Raw genomic sequence first — 19787 nt, 5'->3', positions numbered from 1 at the left:
AGCCTAAAAAAAATGTGTGGTGCCTGTTTTGAGTAATTTGTATTTTACTAAATAATAATCAAGAGGTAATTCATACCCAAGAAGCTAATTTATTGGCCTTAGCATGAGGGAAGGTAGCTGCACAATGACTCATTGAAAGTTATTGATTTAGTAAAAAAGAGAAGTGGGGTGGGGTGGTAAGAAGGTGGTTGGGATTGCTGCCTCACCACATCGCTCTTTAAACCTTCTCCGCCTTTTCTTGACTCCAGTATGTTCATGTAAATCCAAAATTATTTTGAAGCTTGAAATGTCTTTCTGTTCAGCTGAATGTGCTGCCTATTTTGAAAGTTGATAATGACTCAAGGGTATCCAGCTCGCAGGATTCAAGCCACTGCATGTTGGCAATGATACTGGATTCTGGTTTTAAAAATAAAATGCCGGGATGCTGCCTTGAGGATCCAGACATAGTATGTGAGCACATTCTAAACCTTGACCAACAAGTACAGAGCAGCGTCAGCCACAAAAACAAAACAAAACAAACAAACAAAAAAATAAAGACAAAGGGATAGGGTCTGAAAGGGAAGACTTGTCATTGGCAGTGAGTGTGAAGTCACTGCTTATGTTCAAGGACATGAAAGCCCAGGTTGGAATGGGCCTGTGAAGTCATCCAGCCCAACCCCTTCATCTGGGAGCTCAGGAAAGGCCAGTGTGGTTTGCTCAAAGTCCACAATGTAGGATGTTAGTTAGGAAAGCCTGAAATGGAATTTCTGTTTCCTGTCTTGGCGATCTATGCTTGTTCCACTACAACAATGTTGGCAAATAGCTTCCATTTCTCATGCCAATTTTGATTGATTGGTGGAGACTGCCCGGAGCTCCACTTTGAGTACCCTGAGCCTTGTCTAGGCTTGTTGGGAAAAAGCGTGAAAATCAAGCAAAGAAGGCTGCGGAGGGTGGGAGAACGTAACTGACAGGTGGCGGCATTTCCCCAGACCTGCTGTTCCTTACAATTAAGTGATTTAAAATCATAGACTTACTCTCTAACAAACACTTTCTCACTTGGTCATCATGAAGACTTCTTATTTCCAAACTTCTTAAACCAAAGGACGGAATGTTTAGTCAAGACGCAGAACATCTAAGTTGTTAAGTAGCAATTTGAGCCAATGATGAGGATTTTCATTGTAGTTTTTATTAACTAGTCCAAAGATCTTTTTCTGCATTGTTCTTACAGTCTAATCCTGTCATTGGTGAAAGATTACTCATTTCCTCGTTTCACTACCATCTTACATTTTGCCCACAGGTTGCTTTTTTCTCCCTAAATACTCTTAAGGGACCTCATAGACCATGTCCTGAATCCCTTCCCTCTGTTGATGGATGTAAAAGAAGGTTCAGAGAGGTAACTTACCCGGGGACACATAGCTAGTTTGTAGAAGAGAGTCAGATAAAACCTTGGTATCCCAACTATCCTTATTCTAAGATATTTTCTTAGAGGTATCCTACCTATTTCAATACATGACATTTAGAAACTAAAAGGACTTTGGAGGTTATTTATTTCACCTCTTTTTATGGACTGAGAAATTGAATCCAAAAAGATTTAAGGGACTTGTCTAAGGTGAGTAAGTTCTTAAGTAACACATAACCCCTCTGGGATGCTAGTCTTGAGGAACAGAGCCATACCCACATCCTAGATGTTTGCCTTTCCTTTATGGTTTTTTTTTAATGAGAGGAATGTACTGTTTATCACTAAATTCACAGGGGCCATGATTACCTTGTAGCATGTCCAAATCCATAGATTTTCCTATAGGTAGAATGATGAAACTGATTATAGAGGACTTTTTGGGTTATCCTTGTATAGTTGATATAGTAAACTTAGAAGAATAAACTTGGGTCATAAACTTTCAGGTAACATGACCCTCACCAGGTTTTACGTATAATTTTGTAACCTTTTCTGCTTCCAAAGATAAAGCTGTTGTGAGGACAAATGTGGGAATAAGTGAACCTGGCAATCTATAGAGTGCTGGGAATCTGTGGTTGGCTAGCACACTGCTGGGCTCATGGTAGGTGTGTGTAAATAAGGACCTTAACTTCCAGGACCAGAGCCAGCCATGGTTATCCTGCTCTGTATGAACTGATAGCTTGTACCTTGGCCTGAATAGAGTCAGTGTTTGGGGCAGGGGATGGGGTGGTGGGGAGTTCTTAATTTCACAAGCAGAGCAATCTGCTGAAATCTAATTTGCCATGAATGCTATTGATGACAGCATAGAAAAGGCTGCTCTCCTCCCCATGCAAGTTCATCCATTTACCCCTCTTGGCTGGTCTGGAAAACGTTTTCCAGAATTTTCTCTTATTTTTTGACATCTTCAGCCGCAGACAGTGACACTGTTGTCTGTTTCCATTGGCCACTCCATATCAATCTCTGTGTCTTCCATATTAGCCAAAAGGGAGGGAAGGTTGCCGAGATTTCTAAGAGATCTTGGTATTCAAAGAGTGTTGACTCATGGACCTCTTAGGAAGTAGGCGAGGTAGGTTGCCTTGGAGCTTTGGCCCTCTGCTGGAACATTTCCTTTTGAAGTGCCACCCCTTAATAGAATCATCAATAAAAATGTTTCCCTTGCTCCTTCTGGAACCTCAGTCTAACCTTGAGCCTTTGTTTTGGAAGATAATTGTATAATTTCGCCACAAAACTGGGAACAGACCACTCTTAATTCCTTTTCCTCTCAGCCAGTTGTTGAAGCAAAATGATCCCCCATTCACTTTAACAAAAAGATTCTCTTTCTAGCTTAAAATATTCTGGATATGCTTTAACTTGCCTTGGGGTCATAGCACTTGTCTTCCTGGACTGATGAGTCTTGTCAGTTGCCCCAGGGTGAGAACTTTAATAAGCAAATTGCACACACCTGGTTTTGCAAAATATTGGCCTAATGGGGCACCTGGGTGGAAGTTGGTACTTCCACTCCATATGTACACACCCTTCCTCCCCACCCCTTTTAAAAGGGAGGCCTCAGAAATTGCTGCCTCTCCATTTATGTTGTAAAACTTGCCTGTCTCTTTGCTCTCTTGTGCTCTGGTAGCTCCAAGGGTTGTGATCGTTAACGAGCTCAGGTTGTTGCTGTCGCTGCTGCTATCCTTTGGATTTGAAAGTCATGCCAGTGATGGGATGTGGTAAATGTGCGGGGGAGTCTGGTTAAAAGGGAGCAGGGCTGGCAAACTCTCTTTGTCAGACTGTTCATCCTTCTGCCCTTCTCTTTGATTTGCGGCTGCTGTTGGTGTTTGCACTGCCTTTACCTGCTCAGACTCTGTCTTTGTTCGTTGAGAAAAGACAGCCTGTTTCTCTGTTTATGAATGCTGGACACCAGGCTTACCAGTTGTTCACTCCCACTCATTCATTTGTTCATTCATTCAAACATTTATTGTGCATTTGACTCCTTGCCAGGCAATTGCTGAAGATCAGCTCCCCCAGATAAAGCTGTTTGGAGTCTTTCTTGTCATCTGTTCTTCCAGGCATGTTGGGGTTCCCACGTGATCAGAATGGACTCTCATAAGAAGCTCCAAGTGGCGTTGATATATATCCACACCAACAAATGGGTATGACCATTTCCTTGAGTGCTTTGTGCTCTGTACTGGAGCTTCATTCCACATTGCTCTCATCTTCTGTCTACCATCCTTCCACTGTGCCTGCAGGATTCCTAGACCAGGCCTTTTCTGCACTTGTCAGGCCATACATCATTGGATAATATTCCACCTAAAAGTTTATAAAATCTTGTGATGGGATTTAGCTCTTTTGACAATAAAAACTTTGTATTAAGATTTTTTTGGCCTCGACTGGGCTCGGTATGACCTCACACTTCAAATCTGTTGTTAGTCTATGTGCCCCTACCTTTTGCATATGTGGACCTTAGAAATTCCAGTTATTAACGTAGCAACACCTGAAGTATCCCCTCCAGGAGCACTGATGATCTTCTAGTCTCTGGGTTTGGAAGAGTTTCTAAACATCTCTAGGAAAATTCTTGCAGCTCCTTCTAGAGTCTCCTTTTTGGCCACGTAAAAAGCCAGCACAGCCCATGGTACATTGAAACCACTCAACAGATGTCACTTCTACCTCTCTGCAGTTCTTTCTCTATATCCACATCCATAGTTGTATGTTTGTTGTATTATGCAGTTAGGCTAAGCTCCATTTGTGATGAAAAAGATTTTGAGGCTTGTCCCTACCCACAACGACACATTTCGACTTACCTTCCTTGTGAGGGTGAAAATGTCTCAGGTCAAATGTGGCCGGGTCGGAGGGCATATGCTTTAATATGGAATTCTAGAGTTCCTTTAGAGGTTATTCCCTGCTCTTGTCCTCTGTACTTGCATCATTCCGTGACATGAAACAATATTGTTGTATAGTAGGGGCTGCATAGTAGACTATGTTATTCAATCATCATGACATCACAAAATACTCTTGCTTGGAAACTTGCCAGCCATAGTGAACAAAGAGATGCCCCAAGCAACTTTCTCACTTTTATTCTTGAAGACTAAATGGCATCCTTAAAATTTGATGGTTTCCTTCTGGTTGAGTAAAGAATAAGATGGGCCTTTTTTTTTTTAAGGACAAAAATTGTGGCTAGTGCAGGAAATGAAGGAGATTTTGAGCCAATTTGATGAGAGTTAGTGAAAAGTCAAAGGTGGAACAGAGAATATACAGGCTGAAAAAGGAGATGATTGATTTCCAAGAAATGGGAGATTGTTTGGTGTATTTACAGTAATGAAGAAGAGTTCTTCCTGGAACAAAAGTACTGGGAAAAAAAAAAGAATTTTTTAGCACACAAACAGTGAAGCCCATTCCTTTTACAATTGGATGTTCTGAACATCTCTTGAATTCTCTGACTTTCTTGACTTTTAAAATCTAATATTTAATTCCAAGCTCATCTCTGTTCATCTCTGTGTGTTTTCATTCTCCAAGTTATCTGTGTCCTCTGAAAGTTTAAAAACAAGTGATATTTTTTTCTCATCTCTGTTGGCGGAGACATACAATAGGCTGCTTTTCCCCTTCTCTGTGGAAAGAATGGAAACATAGCCAGCGGAGCTCCATACGGATTGACATTCCTTGCTTCTGCTTTTGAAGTTAAAATGGTCACGAGAGAGAAAAATATTTTCGGTTCCAAGCCTAAGAAAAGGACATTCCTTTTAGTCTTGGCACTCTTGTTTTCATGGTGTTGATTTCTCTCAGAATCCTCTTCAGTCCCATTAATAAATCACATCTGAAAATCAAATCACTTTGCAAGTTCTTCCTCTCGCCACACCCTTGATTCTAGAGAAGGTGACGTTTCTCAGATTTTTCTGAAGTGGCTTTGCATATATTTTCCTGACATTTTTTTCCCTGGATGAGTTTCCATTGCTGATTAAACACATTCAAGAGCATTTTCCAAAGAGTCCTGAGAGACCCATCCATGCATTCTCTTCTGTTAAACAAGGAAAAAAATAAAAAAAAATTAAAAAAAAAAGAGTTTAGTTTTCACCTTGCTTTAGAGAAGGAAACCCCAGAGGAATAATTTTCCTTTCAGGAAGATTGGGGTTTTTAGGTTAAATTCCACTTTATACAAATTCCCTAATGACAAAGAAGCTACATGATCAACAGTCTTTCTTCAAAGCACATTTCTCAGTTGAAAGGAGGGGATTCCATTTGAGGCTGTTGATTAAGACATGAAGACAAGGTCTGAAATTGGTGGTGGCCCAAGGTCATTGGTATAACTAATGGACCACTTGAAAATTATTAGCAGCTGGTTTAATAGAGTTTTAATAACTGCAGCTGTGTGAGAAAATCCCAGCACAAGGCATTTGGAATGTCCCCTTTGAGGTCCCTTGCTATTGTTCTCTAATAATCCTGGCATCCATTTAACAAAGGTACAATTTGGGTTTAAGATTAGGTGGCTCTATATATGAGCGTGTAATACAGGCTTCGTTTACTTCAGGTTTTTGAGCACCTTGAAAAAATCCTACCATCATTAAGCTTCTCATACAACCTGCATATCCCCAGGTTCCACCCAATAACATGGCAACATCAGGGTTTCAAAATTTTTGAGACCGTCAATGTTTTATCTAAGAAGTTCTCTTTCTCTTCATGTACACTTTTTATGAAAACTTTTAATCATATCGAAAGATTTATGGGGCTTAATTTGCCAGAGTCCAAGGCAGTGGAAAAAAAGACAACAGGAAGAGACAGCACATTTTCTAAATTACACCTTTTCTCAAAACTTGAAGTGGATTTCTGGTTTAATACACCCCAGTTAGAGGAATAATTTGCCTAGGTCTTTGGCTTTTGATCTGGAGGCAAATATTTATTTATACATGCATACATGTATTTATGTATGCATGCATATAAATAATATTTGGTCCACAGAGAAATCTGCCTGTTTCCTCCATCTGCCATCTGTACTTTGCTAACCCAGAGAATTGTCATGGAGTAGAAATGCAGAGAACATTGCATCATTGATAGATTCCACAGCCATGAATCACCCGGGGCCCCAGGCGTCTCACCTTTGCCTCATCCTATTCCTGCTCTTACATTCTGAAGTCTGCATCCCTAATTCCTGCCTTTGGAGCTGGGGAAAAAGCAGGAGGGTGACATAGGTATCATAAAGCAAGTCCCCTTCTGCATCTCTGCGCAGATTCCCAAAATATCCCACCAAAACACAAACCTGTCGAAGTCAGGTTTAGATGAATCCCTGTCTTCTGTTAATTTGCAAAACCCTTTATACGTTAAACCAAAGGCTTTCAGTATACATTATGTAAATCTGTTCTCCACAGCAACCCCATAAAGCAGATTCACTCTCTGGGACCCGTAGAGATGAAGCGACTTCCCCAAAAGCCACAGCTGGTTGAAAGCCAGGATAGAGATCCAAATCTTGTCTTCTGACCTGCCCTTTCCAGTACACCATGGATGACTCACCCACAGTGACAAATGCTTCGTAGGCTTTTAAAGGAAGTTGGGATATTCAGGGGACATCCTCTAACCTTGTGAGGATGTATCATCATGGAAGGAAACCACCATGCTCTTCATAGAATAGTCCTTGGAACCAGACAGAGCCTGAGATTTGCTCCAGCTTATGTAGGATGGATTTCAGTGATTTGGTAAAATAACAGATTTCCACTGAAATAATAAAGAGTGCTGTCCTAATTGTTTCCCTCTGCCTTGACTTCACTCAGAAGAGATGTACCCCAACTCATCTCCAAACGAATGGTGTTCAAAGCAACAGTCTCTGCTGGAGAAGGGGAAGGAGGAATGTTCATGTTACTAGGGAGAGCCAGGGACTATATTTTCTAAGTGTCAAATGACCTGCTATGTCTGTTTCCTCATTTAATCCTTTGCAGTGGATCCAATTTTATTTTTATTCAATTTAGCATATATGAAAACAGATTCAGACAGTTAAGTAACTCACCTGTGGTCACAACCAAGCATGGGGTGTCCAGGCGGGGTGTGAACTCAGGTCACTTCCATTGTGCAGTGTTACCTACAACCCTCTCTGAGGTTGTTGAGAAACATGAGACAGGTGTTTTGGGAGGAATAGAGAAGCCCGTGGAAAAAAATGGCTAAGACATACTGGTGACAGACTATGCGGCAAAATAGTTTTCATGCAGCACTCATTGAATTCTTTCTATAAGCCTAAGAAATAGTTGTGTTTTTACCCACTTTTTGCAGGTGAGGAAACAGAGGCATAGAAGGGTTATTGAACTTGTCAGGGTCAGACAGTTAGGAAGTGGCAAGACCTGGATTCAAACTCAGGCAGGTGGGCTCGGAGCCCGGGCTGTTTGCTGCAACTCAGGCCAGGAGCCAGGCTCAGCACAGCCCTTGTTGGCTGAAGGTGTCTTTTAGCTGGATTAGCGCTAGGGTGGGTGCATTCCAAAAATGACTACTTGACAGTGTATAGGCAGTGGAAGGGTTGTGCTTTGAGGAGGATCTCAGTTTCCCCATTATACAGAGACCGGATATTAAGATATTCTTTCAGTGCTTCATAAAACTTAATGTGATGGCTTCTCCTTTTTAATGGGAGGGATTCCTCACTTGGTCTTCATCTTAAGGCAAATGTAAAGCTATGGTGGGGTTCAGAGCAGGGGGGGTCAGACTTGACTGGATTAGCATTTTATGTCTCACTCCAAGGGTTCAGCTGCACTGGGTGACTACCTCAAGGTGAGTTCCAGTGAAAACCTATTAAATAAGGACTTTGTTCAAAGGGACCCTTCATGGTTCTCTTAGGTCTACACTGTCCAGTGCTGGAGCCCCGAGCCATGTGCAGCTATTGACCACTTGAAGTGTGCTTGATTGGAATAGAGATGTTGATGTAAAGTCTAAAAGATGCTGACTTTTGAGATTTATGGGGAAAAAAAAAAGAGTATGCAAAATAGCTCATTAATGATTTGTGTATTGATTACATGTTGAAATATATTTTGATATGTTGGGATAAATAGACTATATTATTGAAATTACACCTCTTTCTGGCTGCTAAAAAATCTAAAATTACTTATATGGCTTGCGTTGTGTTTCTATTGGATAGTGCTGGTGTAGGTGATTTCCTTGGGAATTACAAGAGAATGCCGTCTTCACAGGTTGATGTGATATCTCCTGAGTGCCGTTTAGTTAAACTGTTCCAGCCTAAGGACTGTTGCTTCCTGGGTAGTTTTCTACACCTTCATTGGCATTATTCTTGTAAAATTCAGTTAAAAGTATAATTTTTCATCTGATACTGACGAACCGACTGCTCTTGACATATGTTAAAAAAAAAAACCTACTGAATGGACCACATCTCATTAGTTACTCTAGTTGGGTCAGAAGGTGGTGACCTGGTTATCAGACAGAGTTCATAGAAAAAGAATTAAATGCTGTCCTTTCTCCTTTCTAAATAGTGTTTAGGATTGTGCCCTGTGTGTCTTCCTGGCCCAGGCATAGTTTTTCTCATGCCTGGGCCAGCTCAGCAGCTGCTTTAGCTGTCTTGTATCTCTCTCTCCCTTTCCCCCTAGAAGTCCTTCATAGTGCTGCCAAAATAATCTGCAGAGGACACAGCTTTCATTATATCACATTCCTCTGATTAAAGATGATAAGAATTCCCTGTTGCTCTCCAGATGAAGGGAGGGAGGGATGGATCTGACATTTGATACTCGATAGATGTTATTTTATTTAATCCCTATGAGATAGGTATTTTTAGTCCCATTATACAGGTGAGGAAGCAGTTCAGCAACTTGACTGAGGCCAGGTGGTAGGCAGGCGATGGAGCTAGACTCTAGCTGCCAGGATGAGGTCCTATTATCTTTCTTTGCTAAACCTATGCTAGTTCTACTGATCCTCACTGGCTGACTAGCTTTCAAGAACATTCATTATCAAACCTACCCTCTTGCCTTAAGCAGCTCTGCTTTCCCAGATCTCTAATCATCACTATTCATTCTGTCTTTGTACTTGGAAACTGTCCCATACCAATCCACACTTCATTTAGAGTGTTTAGAATTCTTCGTTCTCGGAGTTTTTGATGTTAGTCTTGTCCCAAACTGTGTTTTAACTACCTTGAGAAAAAGAGCATGTCTTATACCTGTCTTTTGTCTCCCTCATGTGTTTTGTTTTTCTCCCATGTGTGGAACCATGCCAGGTACCTAGTAGGTCCTCAAATGAATGAATGCTATTTGTACATGGTAGCTGATCAATAAGTATTTGTTTTTTCGCTCAATTGAAAATGATTTTTTTCTTAAATGAGAATGGAGAGCTCCAGGTCAGTGATTCCCTCTTCATTGATGGGAGATGGAATGGACCTTGGCAGTAACAAGACCCTCTAAGCCAGACCTTATTTCATTGAGCCCTCGATGTCCCACCTAATCTCACTTCTGGGACGAGGTAGTCATAGCTGATTCCCATGTATCTCCAGAGGGTAATGGATTATGTTGCTTCTGATATTTCCTAGAGGGACATTTAAGATGTTTCTGTATGTTTGGGGGTATAAGGTAAAGTGTATGGTCCCTTCACGACTGCCTTTGTCTTCCATAGGGCCTCAAGGTATACTGTGAAACATCAGATGGAATTGTCAGTCAGTGGAGTCAACTGATGGGTTTGTATTCCAATACGAGTTCCCGAGAAATCTTGCTTTCTCAAATCATATGGGACATAGCTGCTCCTGTCTGAAGCTGGTGAAGAGAGCTAGCAAAGGATTGACATTTGGTCCATTAGCTAATAGGCAGCTAGTGTTCTGTGGTCAGTCTTGGCTGGGCTTCTTGAGTTGTTCACGTGCCCACATTATATAATGTGTGGACATGTATTAAGTATTTAAAATCCGAAGTGATGACACACCCACACATTCCCTCAGATGTGGGCTAACTTGTTGGTCAACCATTTGTGGTCCTGGGTTTTATTTTATTTTATTATTTTATTTTTTTAAAGGAGACATCTAGCTTGTTTTCTGACTACTCTGGAAACACTCAAGCTTTAAAAATAATTTTCTGCCTGCAAAAGCAACATACTAAAAAACAATATACAAACATTATAGAAGTTAGAGTTCAGAGAAAGTGAAAGTCGTTTTTAACCCCAACCATTAAGGGTTTGGGGCATATTTCTTCTGATTGTTTTTCTGTTAATATGCATATATACATGCACACATATAAGATCATTATTATTTGAAGAGTAACAGACTCTACATTCTGTTTTGCAACTTATTTTTGCACTTAACTGTAAACACTAAGAAATACTCTCCCAAAGAATCCCTTAAGGAAAAGCACAGTGTTTGTAATGCAGGTGAAGGAGCCAGATGTCTGAGGTTCTGAGCTTTGGTGACAAGAGAGCTTTGCCTGCACTGTGCTGAACCATCAGTGACCTCATTTTACTTTAATATGAGGATCTTTAAAGACTTCTTTTTTTGAGTAATTCCATAGAAATAAACTGCTTGGAGACCAGTTGGCTCTTTTCAGTCCTGACACCCCTCATCCCTCAAATACACCAGTCTTCCGGAGGGGAGTGATGTTTTATAAGTGAAAATTATATTTTTTAAGGACACTCTCCTTTTCTGAAATTCCCCTGCCAGAGGCAGGAACAGTATAAGGAACATGGTAATGTGCGCAGGGGAATGGGAACAGGAGGGCAGAGTAGAAACATGTCATTGAGTTCAAAAATTCCAGATCTGCTTGGGTATCTTAAGACAAGATGGAATTGAGATTAGGCAAGGTGATGGCTTGTGTGGGAGAAAAGGAGGGAAAGGAGCCAGCAGAAGGGTCCGGCTAACCTACCTTAGAACAGCCTACAGCACAAGCCAGGCCTCTCACTGTGGCCATATGGGACTGAGGCTAAAGCCTTTTTCTCATTCTAGTCCTCAAATTCTCCACCATCAACGCCCTGCTCCTCCTCCCCACAGTCCATTCCATCAATAATATTGTAAAATAACCGTATAATAAAATGTTGAATTCTTTGTTTTTTTCAATACCAAGACATTTTTCCTACATTTATACATTTCTTAAAAGGAATGCATGTTATGTTACAATGAAAATTTATTTTTAATGTGTATGGGCTTTTCCCTTAAACCTATTATTAAAAGTGTGTCTTATAATGAATTTATCTCCAATTGGAGGAAGACCAATATGTAGGTGCCAAGCACTGGCTAGGGTTGGGGTTGAACAGCACACAGCCCCTGCTCAGAAGGAACTTATGGTGCAGTGCGGGGAGACAGGCAGTTAAACAGGTGGGGCTGTGTGAAAAATACTTGCAATTTGGGGGTTCCTAGCAGTTGTTCTTAACTGGGGGAGATTTTGCATCCCTGGGGCATTATGCAATGCATGAAGAAACTGTTGGTTGTCACAAATGGCATCTAGTAGGTAGAGGCTGGGGATGAAGCTCAGCATCCCCAGAGCAAAGAATTATCCAGCTCCCAATGTCAGTAGCACCATGATTGAGAAACGCTGTTCTAAATTGAGACCAAAATGTGAATGCAAATTGGGGTGGGAGGGGAAAGAGTGGAAGGGGTCATTTGTAACCAAGGAAGAGAGTTATTTAAAGGAGAATGGGCAATGTTAAAGAACAGTGCCAAGAGGTTAAGTAAGAGAAGGAATAAAAGTATCCTTTTATTGGTCCTAAGAAGGTCATTCACAACCATGGTGATTGTAATAGCCAGATATAGAGGACTGAAGGAGAGGTGAGGGGCATGAAAGCAGCTTGTCTGGGAAAAGGAGGAATTAATGGTAATAATGGCAGTTATAATTAAGGCTCTGCATATGCCAGAAACTATGCCAAATGCTTTACCCTCTATACAGATTGTGCCACCCGGCAACCTTGTGAGGGAGGAATTTCCTTATATGGGTGAGGAAATGGAGGTTTGGAGAACTTGAATAGTTTGTCCAGGATTCTTATAGCCCATAAATCATGAAGTTGGGATTCCACCCCAGCCCTCTGACTCTACCTATACTTCTGTTTCTCCAAGGAAGAAGATAAGTCAGGGGTCTCTGCAGGGTGTGTGTGTGTGTGCATGAGAGACTAAGGTGAGAATGACTCAGCTAGTAGTCAGAGAGAAAGAAAAAATGCAGAAGTGATAACTATATGGTTTCCTCTAATGTGGCAGAAGACGATTGGATCCAGAGCTCAAGTTGGGGAATCAGCTTTCGATGATGGGTTGGTAGTACAGGAGGAGAAGAAGGAAAGGGTGGCTAGCAAGTGGATCAAGATCAAAAGGCAGATTAAATGGCAATCTCTTCCTCTTCTCAGTTAGTCACAAGGAGGAAGGGATTCAGACTTAATGTAAATGTCAGATTACTGGGTGGAACTGAGGACATGAACTTGCAGAGACAACAGTCTGAGGAGAGGAAGAAAGAAGTCAGAAGACAGTGCTTATTTAGACTGAGCCAAGGTTGAAGTTTTTCCATGTGGTTATGAAGGGAAGACTGTGGGTTGGATTTAATAGTGTGATTTTAGGAACTTGTTCTCACAATTTTTCCTCCATTGGCATAAATTCCTATAAGGAGAAGAAAGAGTGTTCTTTTCTGCTCACAAAATTAAAAGGGTTTTTAAAAGCATTGGTGGAGCAACCTGTTGCTTGAGAATTGACTATATGGAAATATAATCAACTGAAAATTATCTTCATTACCTTAAGGCTGGTGTTCCTAAAATTACTGGATACCATATCATCTGAGATGACTACTTAATCGTTAATTAATCCCAAGCAGGGTAGAAAAAAACAATCGTGAGGGTTGGCAGAAAAGTCAACATTCTTAATAACTTGAAGCAATAAAGTCAAATTCATTGATAACCAATACTTCACCAAATCACTCCAGTTGCTTTACATTAGATGATTGTTTTTAAATAGTAAAGTGATCAGAAGTTGTTGAAAGGATTTAAAAATCATTAAATAGAAAATGAAAGTGTCATTCACCTTATTTTTAAATTTTGATAACTGTCTCCTCTTTTCCAATCGTTATTTCTTACCTTATTTTCTTGTACAGATGCATTGGCTAGTATTTCTATAACAGTGCTAAATGATAGTGATGATCCTGGTCTGGTTTTTAACTTGAGTTTTTCTAATGTTTTTATCAGTAAGCATGATGTATCCCTCTATATATGTATATTATTTTACTAAAACATTTTTATCAGAAATGGAACTTAAATTTTACTAAATACTGTTCAGCCACTTTTGTATTGATCGAGTTAGTTTGTTTCCTTTGACTTTATAATATGGTAGAGTATTAACAGATTTTCTTGTATTGAAACACCTTTGCCTTCCTGCAGAGAACCCCACTTGATCATGGAGTGGTATTTATTTAATGTACACCTGGATTTTATTTTAAATTTTTGTCCCAATATTTATAAGTGACATTGGTCTGCTTTTTAAAATTTATTTTTTGGAGGTAAGCTTTTGAAATCTATGCTAATGCTTTGGAAATACATTGGTTAAGCTCTCCTGTTTTAAGTTGTGGACCTCTTAAAAAGTATCTAATTCACTCATTCCTTGAGGGCTCTTGAGACTCTGAAGGTTGTATTGGCTCTTTGTTTCCTAGTCTCTCACTGATATGGTTTCTTCTTGGATTAATTTTGGTAATATATATATTTATAGAAAATCATCAAATTTAGGTTTATAAATTACTATTACCATGAGTTGTATATAATAATTCTTAAATTGCAAGTTATTTTTCTGTATATTTGTGGAAATTTTCTGCTTTTTATCCTTAATTTTATGTATTTGTACTTTCCTACATCTACTTTTTTTCTTAATTAGGATGCTACGGTTTTTTGTTTTTTTTTTAATATTCATTTTATTGAGATATATTCACATACCACACAGTCATACAAAACAAATCATACATTCGATTGTTCACAGTACCATTACATAGTTGTACATTCATCACCAAAATCACTCCCCAACACCCTCATTACCACACACACAAAAATAACCAGAATAATAATTAAAGTGAAAAAGAGCAAATAAAGTAAAAAAGAACACGGCACCCTTGTCTGTCTGTTTCCTTCCCCCACCTTTCCACTCATCCATCCACAAACTAGACAAAGGGAGTGTGATCCCCATGCCCCCCCCCCCCGCAATCCCACTGTCCCCACTCATAAGCCACATTTTTATACAATTGTGTTAAAGAGTCATGGGTTCTGGGTTGTAGTTTGATGGTTTCAGGTATCTACCACCAGCTACCCTAATTCATTAGAACCTAAAAAGGGTTGTCTATATTGTGCGTAAGAGTGCCCACCAGAGTGACCTCTCGGCTCCTTTTGGAATCTCTCTGCCACTGAAGCTTATTTCATTTCCTTTCACATCCCCCTTTTGGTCAAGAAGATGTTCTCCAGGATGCTATGGTTTTTAATTAATTTTATATAGTATTGTATTTTAAACAAGCAGTACTGAGTCAATTTTATTGTTCTTTTGATTTTTTTGATAACTGATTTTCTGTTTTTATCTTAATTAAATTCTTTCCCCCACTTTCTTTGCTTTTTCTTCTTACTTGAGTTGAATGTTTAATTCATTTAGTGTTATTACTTATTAATAGAGCTATGAAACTCCTCTTAGTACAGCTTTTACCAAATCCCACATTTTAATTGTTTAACATTTAAAAAATTGCATTCTGCAATTGAGTACTTCCAGTTATCTCAGAAACTGCTTTGGAGAATGTTAAAAATTTTTTTTCCAAATATTTGCAATTTTTTTGCTTCATCCCCCCCCCCCCCCCCCGATTTAATGCCTTGTAGGTAGAAATTATGGACTATTTTTTCTGTTTGTAATTTATTATCTCATATCTGGCATGAAAGACTTTTGTAAACCTTCCATGGGTACTTACTTGAAAACCTTTGTAAATGTCCCATGGTTGCTTAAAATGAAAATGTGTTTTCTGTTTCCAGGATATAGAATTTGAAATATGTCTCAACTCAATCTTATTAATTATATTAATTATATCCTTGGTTGTCTTCCCCCATTTAATCCAGTAAGTATCTTATGTCTATTTCTTCTGGTATCTGTGGCTATTTTTTTTCTTTTTTTTCCTTCATCTGCTTGGAGCTATTTGGGACAGGGCATAAGTATTCATGATAAAACTTCATTGTGAATTGTACTCTTTTACTTTATTAAGTGTTCATCTTTATCCTTTTAAAGATTTTTTTAACCTTTAATTAAATCTTGAATATTATGAATCATGATCCCTGCTTTCTTTTGCATTGGTATATATTTGACCACACTATTTTACTTTCAAACTTTTTGTGTCATTTTGCTGTATGTGTGTTTCTTGTAGACAAAATGAGGTTGTTTTAATCCAATCTGGGGATATAGACATTAGCTAATTCATATTTGTGATGTAGCACATAGACTTAATTCTAATTAATGCTATGTATTCTCTTTTACATTTTGGTGCAATTTCCTTTGTCCTCTGCCTTCTACTACATGGTCTATGTTTTCTTTGATTTCCTCCCTGTAGTAATTAAAGCTAAATGGTCTGTTTTTAATTTTTATTCCTAATCTAATTTTCAACTTTAATTAATGTGCTTATACCTCTGCTTGGAGATTTATTAACTTCAGAAATGAAGCTATATCAAGAGTGTTTGTTTATGCCCTGCTATGAATAAAGTTAAAAATACTTCACTCACTTACATGTACCCTCCAACTCCCATCTGTTTGTTTTTGTTATTAAGATTGAGGGCTTTATTTCTACTTCTGTATCATTTTATAGTTGTTATATGGAATATCTTATTGTTATGATAATTGTTACATTTGTGATTATAATTTTCATTTTGCAGTTATTATAAATTGTTCAGTCTTAGTTCTAAATTTAAATAGGTTCAGTGCCTACAGCCTCTGCTTACCTCTGAATTTCCCTGTTCTTGAGTTCTTGATTTTGAATCTTCTCTTGATTGGATGTATTGCATCACTGAGTAGATTTTGAGGAAGTATTTATAAGTTCTGGATTTTCTGGCTATGCCAATTGGAAAATGCTTTTTTTTGTTACTTTTATGGACGATTGAGAACTTGGTTGGGGAATAAATTCTTGGGTCTTGTTCTAGTTTGCTAATGTTGCTGGAATGCAAAACACCAGAGATGGATTGGCTTTTATAAAAAGGAGGTTTATTTGGCTACACAGTTACAGTCTTAGGGCCATAAAGTGTCCAAGGTAACACATCAGTAATCGGGTACCTTCACTGGAGGATGGCCAGTGGCGTCTGGAAAACCTCTGTTAGCTGGGAAGGCACATGGCTGGTGTCTGCTCCAAAGTTCTGGTTTCAAAATGGCTTCCTCCCAGGATGCTCCTCTCTAGGCTGCAGTTCCTCAAGAATGTCACTCTTAGTTGCACTTGGGATATATGTCCTCTCTCAGCTTCTCTGGAGCAAGAGTCGGCTTTCAATGGTTGTCTTCAAACTGTCTCTCATCTGCAGCTCCTGTGCTTTCTTCAAAGTGTCCCTCTTGGCTGTAGCTCCTCTTCAGAACATCACTCACAGCTGCACTAAGTTCCTTCTGCTTATGTCAGCTCATTTATATGGCCCCACTGATCAACTTAGACCCACCCCAAATGGGTGGAGCAACATCTCCATGGAAATTATCCAATCAGAGTCATCGCCCCCAGCTGGGTGGGGTGCATTCCAAAGAAACACTCAAAGACATCTAATCAAAACTGATAACGTCTGCCCACACAAGATTACATCAAAGATAATGGCATTTGGGGGACACAATATATATTCAAACTGGCACAGGTCTTACTCTCACATTCTCAAGCCTCTATAGATACTGTCCCACTGTTTTGTTTTGTTTTTTTATCATTGAATATTACTGAAGAATTCAGAGGCCAACCTGACTTTTTCCCCTGAAATGACTAATTTTTAAATGTCTGGATGTTTATAGCCTTCAGTGTTTATTCTATGACTTCTGTAACTTCAGCACGAGGTCCTGTTTTTGATGATTCTTTGTTACTTTGTCCTGGAATGGTATATATTCCTTTATTTTAATGAAGTTATTTTCCATCATAGATTTGAACAATTTTGATTTGCTGTGTGTTGTTATGCTGTCTACTTCTAGAATACCTTCTATCTGTATGTTGGATCTCTGTTTTCAAACCTTATCTGTCATCTTTACTTGCTTTGATCTACTTGGCCTTTTCCTCTGCATTTTGCACAATTTTTTGAAGACTGTTTTCTGTATCATCAACTTCGTTTTTGGTCTGTGGATTTTACTTCTTCTTATTTTAATATATCTCAGTTCTCCAACATTATTTTTGTTGTCAGTTTATTTATTTAACTGCCTCTCAGCTTCCCTTCACCTCATTCTGTTGTCTTATCATCTTATCTCTGATCTCTTCTTCCATAAAATTTTTGTTAATTGTTGTTTATAATTTTCGCCTGTGTCATGTTCTTTCAAAACGGGTTGTTTATTGGTCTTTTCCATGCCCTGTTTATTTCTGTCGCTTTTTCTCTCAATTCATTTTTTTCTAGTTTACTTCACTTTGAGTGAGACATAACCATCAAGAACCTTCTCTTGGCCCCTCTTGGCCCCTAAATCATGAGGCTAATCTCTTAAACTCCACTCCTTAAACCCTACTTAATTCTGCTTTCAGAACCTGAGTTTGAATCTTGAAAGTTTATCTTTTTTCTGCATAGCACTGCAGCCTAGAATTTCTATTTAAGCAGGACACAGTTGATCCTTTTTAGGTCTGAACTTTGTGAATATAAGTTTAAATCCTGCTTTTGATTTGAGGGCCCTGTATAGTCTGATGATCTGGTGTGGCCATACTTTTTGTTTTCTTTGTTTCTGTTCTCCTCTTTTCCTTTTCCATTGGCCAAGCCTTTGTTTGTCCTCTGCGACAATTAGCTTCCTTTTCTGAAAGCCCCTTGGTTAACTGGAAGCACATATCCTTCTTTCAGAGGTCCCCTAGCACATCTGTGTTTTCAGATGTTGATTCCTCCGGAGGCTCTGCACTGTAGCTTTAGTGCAAAAACCAAACAACCACTCCACATTTGGAGATACTTTCTAAAGGGTTTTGTTCATTATGAAAGCCTCCTGTCATGGAAGACAGGAGTCTAAATGCTTCTAGAATTTTCTGGGTAAAATACTTATTTTCTGGATAAAATACTCCCATTAATTGCTAAATAAGAAATTAAATATTTGCAGTAGTAACTTATTTTCTGGATAAAATACAGTATTTTCTGGATAAAATACTCCCATTAATTGCTAAATAATAAATTAAAAATTTGCAGTAGTTCATCTTCTCCTAGGCCCTTTAAAGACTGCAAAGCTATTATTGTATGCATTCATTCAGCAAGCTATTATAAGTAGGGTTCCCAGTGCAGTGGAGAAGGGGGTCTCCCATGTTATCTGGTGGTCTTGGGGACTGAATCAACAGGAAGAAAAATTTTAGCTAGATCTGAAACTTGACCCAGCATCAGAATAAATCTGGATGGCTTGTTAAAATACAGATTCCTGGGCCCCACCTCCACAGTTTCTGAGACATTAAGTCTTGGGGCGAACCCAAGTGTTTGCATTTCTAACAAGTTCCCAGATGATGCAAATGCTTCTGGCTGTCCAAGGGACCACACTCTGTGCTATTGTCTTAAAGGACAGGAACTACTTGTACCTTCAAAAGGTAGGTAGAAGTATTCTATAGGGAGGAAAAGACATGAACAAATATAACAATCTCAGCATCTTCTTGATTTCTTAAGCCAGTCTCTTCAGAGTGACATGACTGTAGATACAAGGGATCCTTTTACGAGAGATCCCTAAGAAGTATATTTTAAAAGTTACAGATACTTGCAGCCTTTCTGATGCATTTGGCATTTTTATATCCAACAACTGTCCAAAAGGAATAAAGAAATACATTAGTAAATGTGGAAAAATTTTCCAAGTTGCAGTTGGTTTCCAAATGCAGTATATAATTTGAAGTGAAATTTGGTATCAAGAATATCCTGAAATTGCTGATCTGAGCTACTCACTAGATGTGCCACAAGGAGGTTGGCTTCCTCGCCAGGATTTGTGGGACTGACTGCTCTTCCCTTTTCAATTTTAAATGAACTGACCCTGATATTTCCAGATACCCCTAAGGCTCATTCAGCCAGACTCTTCAGCGACTTTGTTGGCAGTGCACATTTTCCATAAGAAACAAGATGATGTTTCTCCTGGGGTAAATTTGGCAGGCGTAAAGCTACTACATAACCTTGGTCTGATTCCATGAGGTTGGATTCTGAAGAAAGATAATTCAGTGTTATAGCTCTTGTTCTTCTGTGTATACCTTTGTCAGCAACTTTTCAGTCTTCCAGTGTGTTTCCAAAGTAGGAACACACTGCTTGCATGCCTGAGAAGTTCTTCAAACAGTCAAATTGCAGACAATGGATTTTGTACCTTTTC

General features: G+C 39.1%; 1 protein-coding gene across 9 annotated transcripts in view; it reads left to right on the top strand.

The window, feature by feature from the left end:
• ZNF462 (zinc finger protein 462) overlaps positions 1-19787 on the top strand; it is a 128620-nt gene that overhangs the window by 21952 nt on the left and 86881 nt on the right. The window contains exons 1-2 of one of the 9 annotated variants that reach the window (XM_037851240.1): positions 8434-9647; positions 9986-10046. The exons of the other annotated variants lie outside the window; for them this stretch is intronic. The gene's annotated coding sequence lies outside the window, so the exon portion shown is untranslated. Of the gene's footprint in view, positions 1-8433; positions 9648-9985; positions 10047-19787 lie in introns of those variants that run through there. 9 annotated transcript variants of the gene reach the window in all.

Source organism: Choloepus didactylus, chromosome 10 (assembly GCF_015220235.1).
Source record: "Choloepus didactylus isolate mChoDid1 chromosome 10, mChoDid1.pri, whole genome shotgun sequence".
NCBI lineage: Eukaryota > Metazoa > Chordata > Mammalia > Pilosa > Megalonychidae > Choloepus > Choloepus didactylus.
Note: the sequence above shows the minus strand (reverse complement) of the source record. Positions and strands in the feature narration are given on the sequence as shown.